Source organism: Symphalangus syndactylus, chromosome 9 (genome assembly GCF_028878055.3).
Source record: "Symphalangus syndactylus isolate Jambi chromosome 9, NHGRI_mSymSyn1-v2.1_pri, whole genome shotgun sequence".
NCBI lineage: Eukaryota > Metazoa > Chordata > Mammalia > Primates > Hylobatidae > Symphalangus > Symphalangus syndactylus.
The window spans coordinates 18,740,726-18,753,962 of record NC_072431.2 but is presented as its reverse complement, the minus strand read 5'-3'; the positions used below and the strand labels follow the sequence as shown (position 1 = coordinate 18,753,962).

The 13,237-nt window shown below is 35.3% G+C and overlaps 1 protein-coding gene across 8 annotated transcripts in view; it reads right to left on the bottom strand.

The window, feature by feature from the left end:
- Nucleotides 1-13,237, bottom strand: part of RALGAPA1 (Ral GTPase activating protein catalytic subunit alpha 1) — a 278,214-nt gene that overhangs the window by 11,024 nt on the left and 253,953 nt on the right. The window lies entirely within an intron of this gene.

Here is a 13,237-nt window from a genome sequence, read left to right as displayed (position 1 = left end):
AGTTAACAGTTTACTTGAGAAAGGATTCAATTTCTATCAGGAGTCTAGGCTGAAATTTATATCAGCCTAGGTTCATTTTATCTTGTTAATCAGCTTCCATCTGCAGATTTACTCTCAAAAGCCATGCAAGAAACATTGTAATGTTCCTTAAGATACTATGTCCAAAATTCTGTTTTTCCTTTGTAAAGATTTATTGTGAAAAATTCCTACATATCTTCTTCTTTTTCTAAAATCCCTGCATTTTCTCAACAATTGTTCTCATTTTGAATGGAAGACTACTGTTGCTGTAATCCTCGAATAACTCCATGTGGTTAAGATAAATACATAGCTGAATCTGTATGCCGGGAAAACATACCTAGTCAATTATAACACTGAAACAAGCAGGAATATTTGCAAAGAGTCCACAGGACTCCTAAATACTAACAAAGCATCTCCAGGGCACTGACACTAACAGAAAAATACTGTAGTTCCCTTTCACCACATTTTCTTCTCTGATATTATTGACAAGCAACCAGTACCTTGAAGTGTTGTTGCTTTTGAACAACCCACTCCGGGCTTCCTGTTTCAGCAGGCCTGATTGTGCTGTTAGCACAGAGAGGGCGAGAAAGAGAGAGAATATTTCTGTTGTTCACGAAAGCAACTATGGAAATGGCTGTCAAAATGTAGAGCAGCAGGCAGCAACATACAATTATCAGGAAAAACTCACATGCTGACTTCATGTCGTATAGTTCCTGAACTGAGAAATCAGTTAACCTTTCTTTTAAAACTTTTAAAAGTTTCCCTGTGGTACTCAGTGTGCTATGTTGACAGGCTTTACATAAGACATTTAAATAAGGATAATAAAAATTTGTCTACTGGTTCTTCTTTTTTTCCACTGAATTTTCCCCCAAAGTCCACTTTAATATTTTCCCTCAAAATTCCTTTTTAAAAAATGCAATTTAATTATTATATAGTTCTAAAATTCTAGAAATTGTAGACTAAGCCTACAAGACCCAAAAAAATAATTTGAGAGGAAGATAATTTTTAATAATTCAATGGGAGATACCATGGCCAGTTAGTTATATTTACAAGTTCACTGAGTAAGAAGAGAAAAAAAAGTATGAGTTAAAGGCAAGACTACATTCATTATGCACTTGACTTTGACTGTCGTTATCTTTTGCTAAGTGGCTTTCATATTACAATTTATCTGCTTCTATTACAATTTATCTTATGTATCAAATATTAAAATAACCTTGAATCCCAATTCCTGGCAATCTATTACTTTCCATTCTGTACACTGGGGATGAACTTCAAAAGAATTTTACTTTTGAGGTGGGAAGCAACAGGACAAGATGCATATTAAAGTGATCAGCATCAAGGATTTTACATGAGGATAATATGGACATTTTTCAGTCTTAACATAAACAAGTAATATAGCACACTTTTAAAGGGGGATATGGTTATAAATGGAAGAGGATGAAACTGATGGTACAATCTAAATAATACCACATATCTCACAACTTGTTGGAAAGTACTTTTTTCATTGGGGGAGATTCACAGCTGCCGAATTTTCTGCAGTTAATAGAGTCCTTTGATTCACAGCAGTGCCCCTTGTACAAAAAATACTGGCCTTTGTGTATTACCAGAAACTAATTTTCTATTTGGCTGAAAAGGGAAAAATGGGGTTATTGCTTCTCCCTCCTACAGAGCTTTTCATTATGCCTGATGCACTCAACTTCTAAGCTCTTCTGAGAAAAAAAATAACTGAAGAGGCAAGAGGTAGAAAAATGAGCTTGTTAGCACATTAGAAGTGAAGTATCTTGGTGGGCCCTAGAAATTCCCAGTGGTGTGTTAACTTATCACTCTATGCATGCTGGCACTGATAGTCTTCCAATTGATCACTCTCTTTTCGCACCAAAGGTGCTGCCAGGAAGCAAAGGCTGAAGGCCCACAGGAGAACAGTCTGCTATCAAAACAAGCTGTTTTTAAAAGTCTGCTTGAATGGGTAAAACGCTTCATGAAAAAAGTAGGGTGGAGACACCTACCTGCTTTTAAAAATGTTCTACTTTCAGAGGGCCTATAAATGAAATATTTTACATTATATTTAGAGTTTATATAAAAATTAGGCAGAAAGAAAGCAAATGTTAATATTTCTAAAGCAGGGAGGATATTTCCAATGTAGTAAATTCATCGAAGCAAGAAAATGATTATCTAGCTAAAATACATTTTGCAGACTAATTCTACTTCCTTATACAAAGAGGCTTATAAAATGGAAAAAACCCTAATACACAGCTGCACAAAACTAAAATTATCCAGATATAACATACTCATTTTGTATAAAAAATATATTTAATAAATTTACAATAAATTAAATTTTATTAATGAAAACAATGCTTTCTAAAATTATTTTAAAAGTTCAAGTCAGGGTGGCAGAGTGAAGGGAAGCAATCGTTAACGGTTGAATTTAAATGAAAAAACTACAGTGCTCATCACTTATTAGGTAAGTTTCCTTTTTGGGGGGTCATCTTCAGGAAACACTGTTAGCTTGGTAAAATAATTGTATCTAAGGTAAATCACCTTCTAAAAGATAAATGATCTTTATAAGTTTCCCAGTTTGACGTAGCCAAATAAATAAATAACATGAAAACAAGCCAATCCAATCTACAGGACTTACGTCTCCCCCACCCCGCCGCTTTTTTTAATTTCTGAAAACATGTATTAAGGAAATATAATAAACTCTAAGCACTTAAACCACAGTTCTGTGTCCACAACAAGGTGCTTTTTGTGATTGAGATGATTAAAGTTCCAAACAGTGCTGTTAGAATCTGCAATTGTAATCATCCAAAGCAGTTAATTCCTATATCTCATTATAATAGGTTAGACACTTACTCCATAAAAGGCATCTCTCTAGGGAAGAGTTATTAGTACATATACATTGAGTGGCACACAAACTCCACAGCTGGCAACAACAGGACAACTCAAGCTATCGTTTTATATAGCCAGTGCATGTTGCCATTGGCATTGAAATTAAAAAACTGAAATGGGTAAGATGATAAAAAGGTGAAGGTAAACAAAAAAATTCAGAACAAAAATTTAAAGTACAAATCTAAGTTGAAGCAAGCAGATTTTGGTTGTAAATTTAAAACAACTCAAGCCAAAATTAGCTAATAAAAACCATTCGATGAGGGAGACTTTTAGCTAGCAGAAATCTTTAATACAGAACTAGTCAATCAAAAAGAAAACACACAGGTGCTGCAATCACAGCAATATAATTATCTACTAATCCTCCTTCCGCTTTCTACAAAAGGAAAAAAGGGGGGAAGGAATATTACTATTCTAAAAATAAGAGAACAAAACGTCTATAGCATAAAGAAACAATTTAAATGTAATCTGTAATTCATTAATATTAAGTTAACATCATTACATATTTTAAATTATTACTCTTGATTTTAAGCTTCAAGACCAGCTATTAAGAAGCTGGGTTCAGGCCGGGCGCGGTGGCTCACGCTCGTAATCCCAGCACTTTGGGAGGCCGAGGCGGGCGGATCACGAGGTCAGGAGATGGAGACCACGGTGAAACCCCGTCTCTACTAAAAATACAAAAAATTAGCCTGGTGTGGTGGCGGGCGCCTGTAGTCCCAGCTACTCGGAGAGGCTGAGGCAGAAGAATGGCGTGAACCTGGGAGGCAGAGCTTGCAGTGAGCCGAGATCGCGCCACTGCACTCCAGCCTGGGCGACAGAGTGAGACTCCGTCTCCAAAAAAAAAAAAAAAAAAGAAAAAAAGCTGTGTTCAATTTCAGACTGATCCTGGAAAGATAAGCATAAATATTCTGTGCCATAATTTATCTGTATGTTAAATGAGGATACATCTGTAAGTTAAATGGGGATGCCATCACCTGCTAACTTCATAGGGTGTTGAAGATAAAGGATACAAATACGGGGTAACACAAAAGTGCCCTGACACCTGTCCTGAAATAGTTTCTTTTGACCTTTGGCTCACATCTTTGTAAACAGCAGGTGCTGTCTCTAGGAGGACAATTTTTGATGTCAGTTTAAGAAATATACCTGTATTCATGTGCAAGAACTCTTTGATACTACTACTACTATTTCTTGTTTGCGGCACGTACAGAGAGAGGGAATTCTGTCTTATTCTGATGCAAGGAAACTGATTTCTCACGGAGGAAAAAGACAAAAGATACTGCAGAAGGTTATGCAGTATCAAGTATTTCAACTTTATTAACACATAGAAGAATAGATAAAGGTAGATTTGGTTTTAAAGAAGCAACACCTTTCATTCTCCACAATAATTTTATTAATCTGGTAATTCTGAACTGCTTGTAGTGTTAGAAAAGGGAAAACTTTCAGTTTTGTAATTCCATGGCACAACCAGTAGGCTGTATAAACATTCAGTTCAAATCTAATTTGTGACTAGTCTGAAAAAAATGGAAATGTGTGTGTGTGTATATATATGTGTGTATACATATGTTATACACAAGAATGAATGTAAGGTATAATTTTCACAAAAGGAATTATAAAAATTAAAACTTGTAAGCAGATATCAAAGATCTCTATAATTGCTTATTTTCCTCTTAAGTTCAGGTTTCATGTTTTATTTCCTAAACAAGAAAAAAAAGATTGGCTCATTTTAAAATAAAGGCAAGTATAAAGTGTTTATATCTGTGCTCAGTGGCATAGTCTCAGGGATTTAAGGCCCATTCTGAAATTCTTAATTTAGTAAGCACTTCCTACACTCATATATTTCTATAGCTTCTTTGTGGTTTCAGCACTTAGGAATTTTATCTCCCTTCTCTAGACAGAAGATTCCAAAAATAGTAAGCACAGGAAGAGGGAGTATTCCAATAATTACTTAGAAATGTTGCCTACTGATTTAAAAAAATTTTTTGGCGAGTGCAACTTAAATCATATTTGAGTTGTAACTTAAAGTAGCTGAAATCTGAGTACTACTTAAGTTGAGCAGATTAAAATATTCAATACTCATAAAGTTTGTAAGGTTGGTAGCCTGAAATTGGCTATGGTGTTTCCACATCATACATCTTGAAGACTGCTGCAAAAACACCCACCTGCCAGGCCCCCTTTAGAGAGCTCTTTCCTTAGGCTTGTTCTTCCACTAAATACACTTTCTTAAGAAATAGTTTTTGTACCTGATTCTTGGGGGCAGATTTGGTGGTTCTTCAATGTTACTTCTTCACTTTAGAGACTACTAATCCAGCTATTCTACTTATGTTATTGAAATTTTAATGATCCATTTTGTGGTTACAGACTAGTGGTGAGACCAATGCCATGGGGACAGAGACCTTGTCTTCTTATCTTTATCTCTTCAACACCCAACACAGGGCCCGGTAGTATTCAATGACTGTTTACAACTTCTAGAAGGAATGCATAAAGTTGGTTTGATAGTAGATTAGGAGATGTCTGTTATGCTGACAGCCCCTTTCCTCTAATCCCCATATGGCTCCGTAAAGGCAAACCTTTTTGGGGGAAATATAGTTGGAACTTTCCTAGAACTGGATTTAGAGTTTGAATCTTTCTTGTGAGAAAGATTTTGGTTCTACCATGCCCCTTGATCTTGCTGGCCCTCTCTGGAACCAAAAAAAGGTAAATAAAGCACAATGTATAAAAATGTAAAGTATTACATTAAGAGAAAAGAAAACTGATAATTGCTTCTCTAAATCCTCATAATCTTAAATAAAGATTTCTTCTTTAGGCAATGTAATTATAACTCATAATTTAGCATTGAAATAAACATTTCCCCCATTGGTTGTGATCATTGTTTAAATTTTTTTCATAAATTCTACAATGGCATGAGACGATGATATTTAGTTGCACTAATTCTATTTGCTTAAGTGGCCATTTATAGAGAAGGGAAAAAAGGGAAGAATGAGAAAATCTTTACAGGGAAAATTAAATGAAGGGTAATTTCAAATCATTTTAGGCAGATTTCCAAAACAGCTCTGTATACCATAAGAATAGAAGTAATAATACCCTTGAAAAATAACACTTGAAAAATGTTAAATATTTAGGTTTTTAAAAAGGCCACCTTGAAAGAGGTTATCCCAAGACAAGGCATCATTTATTGAGAATATTTAGGACAGTTTGAACTAGAGGAAGGATACATCCATCAACATTACTTTCAGGAAGCTTGGTAAAATTAGTTTATTTTACTAATGTTTATAGGCAGCAATAAGGCTTGCCTGAATGGAGAGTACAGAGATTTGCTTGGATAAACAAAGCTGCTGATGGATAGAGCTGGGACTAGAATCTTGGTCTTTTAATAAATAGTCCAATGCTCTCTCTACATCCAATCTCAGTGACCTGGGTGTTGTGTGGTGAAAAAGCAAAGGTATATTAGGCCTTTTAGTTATGTCAAAATAATGAATATTAGCTTAAATTCTAAGACTGGCAATTTTTGAAAGATGTTTGTTTACATATTAGTAGAGTAAAATACTATTTGCTATACTATAGTTTACTATACATTAGTGACTATACTACAGTAAAACCCCTTCCATGTTCTAAAATAAAAATTTGAAAACAAACCACATTTGGCACTTCAGTTTTAAAAGGCCTTGAAATATCTTTAAACATTCTGGGGCAGTATCATTACACAGGGTCTTGAAAAAAGAATGAAAAACAAGAATTTTATTGAGACATAGCATATGGGTAGATATATTTTGCAAGTACATGTCAAGGATCTCATGGTTATTATCAGTAGTAAAGTAGCAAATTTTCCAAAATACACAGGGTAATTAGTATCTCATGGACTAATATACACTGTTCATTTATAAGATGAAAGCAAACTATACTGCTTACCTTATAAAGCAAGATCTGATAAATTAAGATCTGGCAGAGGGAAAGATATTCCATTTCTTTCCTACTGTAACTAATTTCTTCCAGAAACATGCAGTCTAGTTCACATGTAGTAAAAAATAAAATTCCCCTAAACAAATTGCATGAATCTTGTTATTAATATTGCTTATACTATGTTAATAAAAATTCTTCTGAAAGTCTGCAACAGGTTATGACAAATTATTGTCTATTTTTATGATGCCTTATATTCATGAAATTCTTTAGTAGTTGATACTATCTACACCATGAAGGAAAAGCTGTGATTTGTCAGAGCAGACAAAGCTGGGCTTTAATCCATCCTTTTAACCATATTGCCAAGTCTATATTGTTTTCACTGCGTCTCAATTAGGAGACAGGCAGGACACCTGGTACTTCTTTATCTAAGTCCCATGGGCTGCCAGATGACTCAAAATCCATAACAGGTGCTAAGGCAGTGCGAGGATAGCCCCATTATTGAAAGCTGGAGTTGAATAAAATTTGGACCACATATAATTGCTCATAAATCAGTCAATTACTAAATGAAAACATTAAGTAAAAAGTTGATAAGCCCAATTCCACCAAAGTTTGTGCAAATACATTTAAAAAGATTAACCTTAAATAAATAGGCTTAAAAATTTAAACCTACCTAAAGGCTCTGAAAATCCTTCCTGATTTAATAATCCAGTAATCATTGGTGGGTTTCAAAAAGCACTAATATGATTATCCAATATGTATGTATGTATGTATGTGTGTGTGTGTGTGTGTGTGTGTGTGTGTATTCTACTTTCATGAAAGTTGTATGAAGCAAAACAAAAACTAGGTTATCTGGATTTCAAATTTAGTGAAATTATAATGTCCTCTCATTTAATGAAATTATAATGTCCTCTCATTTAATGAAATTATAATGTCCTCTCATTCTTGGAAAGATCTACTTGGACCCTATCAGAAGACTGCAAAAAGGAAAAAAAAAAAAAAACCCAAATAAGTGAAATTTTACAGTGTACAATTACTTAAGTGTTATCTCTACTTAAATGTGCACTAATTTAATTAAGATTTTATTTAAGTGCTATAATTATTGGGAATACAAAAAAGTGATTTTATTATCATAGTAAGTAGAAACAAAGTACAGTAAACTGTCATTTAAGACAGTGTCATAGAATCTATGATAAGCAGTACATTGGCTTAAACTAATGCACTATATGCCCCCAGGGAATGATAGGCGTAGACACTGGACTTTAACATCAAAATCTATCCATTAATCTTGACTTAAATACAATCTATTCTGCAGTAAAAGGAAGAATGGGCATTCAATGAATTACTGTTTTTGAAATACTGCACTGGTGACCATTTACTAAAATTACTTAAGAGAATACAGGATATGGAATACTAGTAAATTTTACAGATTTACTGATTTTACAAAACATGCACTTGAATTTCCCCAAATCTAGCAAGAGAATCCCATTAAAAAAATTTACAGATTTAAAAGGTTTCTTAAAATATCTCTTCCTTATCCTATTTAAGAACATGCTGCATAAATTATAATACTGCAATATAATTTACTCAACTTCTTTTCAGCTGAAAAGAAAGAATCATCTATGGGGTCAGAATCCCTGGAGTCTGAAAATAAGCATTAATTTTTTTTTCAGGTTGTAGATCATTGTTTCTTTGCAACAGAACTACCCAACTGCTTGCTGATAAAGCTGACTAGAAGAAAACAGAAAGGCCAAGAGGAGTGTTTATATAAATATCAGGGCATACAATATTTCATAAAAAGGAAACAACCCTCACATTAAAAAAAATCCAACCAGAGGGAATTCAATGAGTGAGATAATCATACACGACTGAAATAGTTATGAGCTACTCATTTAAATGATAAATCTGGCATTTAAACTTAAGATGTGCTGACTAATTTATCTTTAGTGGATTATTTTAGCACTTGTGTTATGCAGAAAGTTAATTTACATTTCTATACTAATATCGTTTATATGTATTCAGATGGTATTTGGGAATCCTAAAAAGCAAAGTGTACATTAAACCAAATTTATAACCTTATCTGACATGTGAATTGTGATGATTTTATCCACTTCACCTCAATTAAATTCTTATGAAGATAAAAAATTTCTTCTTTTCATCTAATTAAAAAAAAAGGCAAAACTGACTTTTGCTCTGCAATAATTTGATGGGCTAAAAACTGATAATAGCATGTTAACAAGGAATTACTATAGGTGGTTGCTTATATTCATTTGCCTTCTTTTTTGATAGTAGTTACATGCTAAATAAAAGTCAACATTCTTATCAAGAGAGTAAGTAAATGTAGAAACATCAGTTCTGCAACAGCTATTTTTGCTTCTTCTCTTTTCTGAACAGCAATTAGTAAAGCAACCCCTTCCCCTCCTCCCTAGTGCTGTCAAGCTGTTCAGAGCAGTTTGCAACTCGACAATGGTACCATTGTGAATGCTCTCTGGGCTTCCTTCCCACAGAGAGTTAAATGGGCAGTTCCTGCTGCCCATGATTGGTGTCCAGTGAAATAATACTCAAGAGCCAGGTTTTATCAGCTTCACGCCAAAGAAGTGAAGCCAGGGAACCCAAGCCTTCATATCATACTGGACCATATGCCAACCCTGATGGCCCCAAAGGTTTATCACTAAGAATCAGGATCCATCATGTCCCTTGTGAAATTTCACTTCACATACCTTATGTGAAATGCAAAGCTTCACTAAAAACTGAACCTTCTTTACAATTGGCATGAACAGATGGATGGTAACAGTGGTTTGGCAAGCAAAAGTTAAGATTTAAATAGGCTCTATTCTAGCGTTTGAGAGGAAGAGCAGTTAGAAGAAAATGGATAGATTTGCGACCCATAGTTTAATTTTAATTCAATTATTATTAAAAATTTAGTATCAAAAGGCCTATGTTTAGTCAATGAAAAGAATGAATGAAAACCACTTCAATTCCTATGTCAAATACGTTTAAAGACTAATTTCTGCTTTACATCCTTTTTTCTTTGCTCTTTGAAATCCCGAAATAGCATCTGAATCTACAGTTATTTTCATATTTAAACAAAGAGTAGAATAAAACTCGTACATTATGTAGTAGGTGTGGTGAACATTAATGTGAGTGGAGCGGTGCACAGTCATCACTAACTGCAACATCATAGGGTTTTAATACAGAAAAAAAAAAAAATCCCTATTCCAGCACAGGTGAGAAGTTGATAAAGATAGAAGCAAACTTCAAGTTTGGTTGTTTTTAGGGAATACTGTACTTTGTCCATGCCCTGATGGAGTTCTCTTTCTTCTCGTGCACTGTGATATAACCCAATTGTCCAGATTGGCATATGTGGACCATACTGTTACACTCAATTTGACAAAACAGATAAGATGGTGGTAATGCTTTCTTTTGGTATTTTTGTCATTGTTGCCATGAAGCCAATGTATTATAAGACTAGGACAAAAGTACTTTATTCATCAATAACGTGTAAAAGTGTAATAATGTGTAAAAACTCAATAACTGTATAAAAGTATCTCATAGGAAAAGTGTAAAGGATTGTGCAAGAATGAAGAGTCTATCATGAGTCTATCATAAGAAATATGAAAATCTCAGATGCTCTTTTAAAAATGATACATATGTATAAATATTATCAAACACTTAGAGACCTTCTTAGTCTCACTGAGAAAATGCACTACTGGCTATTAGCCTGGCAATTATTGCTCAACTAATTATCATAAAAAAGACTTTATGAAAATAATGATCAATAAACATTTTGGAAAGGCTTTGCTAGAAAATGAAAAATAAGAAACTCAAGCTGTAATTGTTTTGCTAGTCAACAGGTAAAAAACACACAAAAGCAGAGGGAACTGTACCTTAGACACTGGCTGCCATAAAACAATCAGTGGCATTAGAAAACCACGTTTATGTTTATTTTCTTTCTGCTTGACTGTATTATCTAGTTTTGAACTACTTCTTGATCTTTATCTGCCACTGCTGTTCCCTTTATATCATCCAGCAGTACTGAACACCTTTTATCTCTTGACCATATCACATTTTTATGCCTCTATGCCCACTTCTTACCCCTAAAAAATTCTTCCCTGGCCATATCTGCCTAGAAAAGATCCATGTGTCTTTGAAATATTAGCAGAATTCTTCCATAGTAAAGCCATTCCTCTAATTTCCATCCCATCCTCTCACCCTACTATCCTCTCCCACTTAAAATTAATCACCTTTACCATCCTACTTGGTCTATATCACTATTGCTGAATGATCCCAAATTGCTTAAGTTCATCATTAGTGCATTAAGTTCTTGGTAGATGATAAAAATTGAAAATATCTCTAGAATTAAAACAATGTTAACAGAAATAGAAGTTGGCCATGTACTGAAGTCATTTTTGTGAGCTCCCACAGTTTAACTGTAAGTAATTATTGGTCAATATTAGTAAAACCTTAAAGACTCTCTCTAGAGACCATTAAGAGACAATGCTATTTTCAGACAGAATAAACTTTGTTTACTATTATCACAAAGTTATTACATATCAGAGATTCACAATTATTGCTTTTTGAAAGGACAAGGATTTGCTAGACCAAAACTACCATCTTTAAAGGTATGCAGTACCTTTGAAATACAGTAACATCAGCAGGGTGCGGTGGCTCACACCTGTAATCCCAGCACTTTGGGAGGCCAAAGCAGATGGATCACGAGGTCAGAAGTTTGCGACCAGCCTGGGCAACATGGTGAAACCCTGTCACTACTAAAAATACAAAATTAGCTGGGCGTGGTGGCAGGCACCTGTAATCCCAGCTACTTGGGAGGCTGAGGCAGAAGGATCGCTTGAAACTGGAAGGTGGAGGTTGCAGTGAGCCGAGACAGCGCCACTGCACTCCAGCCTGGGGGAAAGAGCAAAACTCTGTCTCCAAAAAAAAAAAAAATACAGTAACATCATCAACAGGCATATACTGCCATTTTTGAAAAGAATAGCTAAATAAATTAAAACTGACATAATCAAAAATATATTAGAGTCACTGTAGAAGTGTGGAACATATATGGGGCCCCTGTTTAAATAATTACTCTGTATACACATACTACAAAGACTACAAGTCTTGGCAGCAAAATCCATGACAAGGGGATGTGTAAGCACAGCAAAAAATTCTTTAATTGTAATGTCATGTCTTTAATACAGGATTTTTTTTTTTTTTTTTTTTTTGGAGACAGAGTCTTACTCTGTTGCCCAGGCTGGAGTGCAGTGGCGCAATCTGGGCTCACTGCAACCTCTGGGTTCAAGCAATTCTCATGCCTCAAGCCTCCTGAGTAGCTGCGATTACAGGCGTGTGCCATCATGCCTGGCTAATTTTTTGTATTTTTACTAGAGACAGGGTTTCACTATATAGCCCAGGGTTGTCTTGAACTCCTGGCCTCAAGTGATCTGCCCGCCTTGACCTCCCAAAGTGCTGGTATTACAGGTGTGAGCCACCGCGGCTGGCTGAATACAGGAGATTTAAATCCTTCAATTATGGAGCAGATTGTTAGGTAAAGAAGAATGTTTGTCTGCTCTTGGAGAGATCCCACTACAATGGTTAGTACCAGTAGCACAATGGCTGTGAGCTTTTCAAAGACCACCAAACCTGCATCACTTAGCTGGTGAGACATTTTATTTGAAGAATTATCTTCTCTTCTTTTGAAGAGAATGACCATAACTATATATCTTAGTTAAAAATCAATTTGACTTAACAACTAATCAATTTGTCCATGATATTTAAGACCTTTGTAGAATGCATGAAGAACAAATGGCACAAAATTTTGAGAGCTCCTAATGGACTCACTAACATAGGTGGTACAAATGCTAAAGCAGCAAAATTGGAAACCTCATCAGCATCTAGACTCCCATTGCTTCCCCCTACTGCTCTCCTGTTGCTACCACTTTCCTTGCCTTACAGCAGGAAGTGTGAGCCTTCAGGGCTCAGCCTCATGCTGCCTTCTTCTTGGAGGGGACACCAAGATGTATCCTCCCCAAGCCATCTGCCACTGCCATCAAGTCAGAGATGTCTTAGCTCATTTTTCTCCCTAAGAGATCTCCCAACCCCAAATGAAGTTAAAACCCTCATTAATGAATGATGTCTGAAAATTATCTTCAGTAAACTATAATGGCCTCTAATAAAAATACACTACTGATTAAGTAGTCAAAATAAAAAACCCTTGTATGTGTGTTAGCCTGGCTTATTCATGTATGAGAGGCAATTTTCACCGATCCTAGGTTTCCTCTTCTTACCTACCCAGCAAACTCTTAAGAGTTGTAGCCTAGTCTAATACACATCATCCATGGCCGGGCGTAGTGGCTCACGCCTCTAATCCCAGCACTTTGGGAGGCCGAGGTGGGCGGATCACGAGGTCAGGAGATCGAGACCATCCTGGCTAACTTGGTGAAAC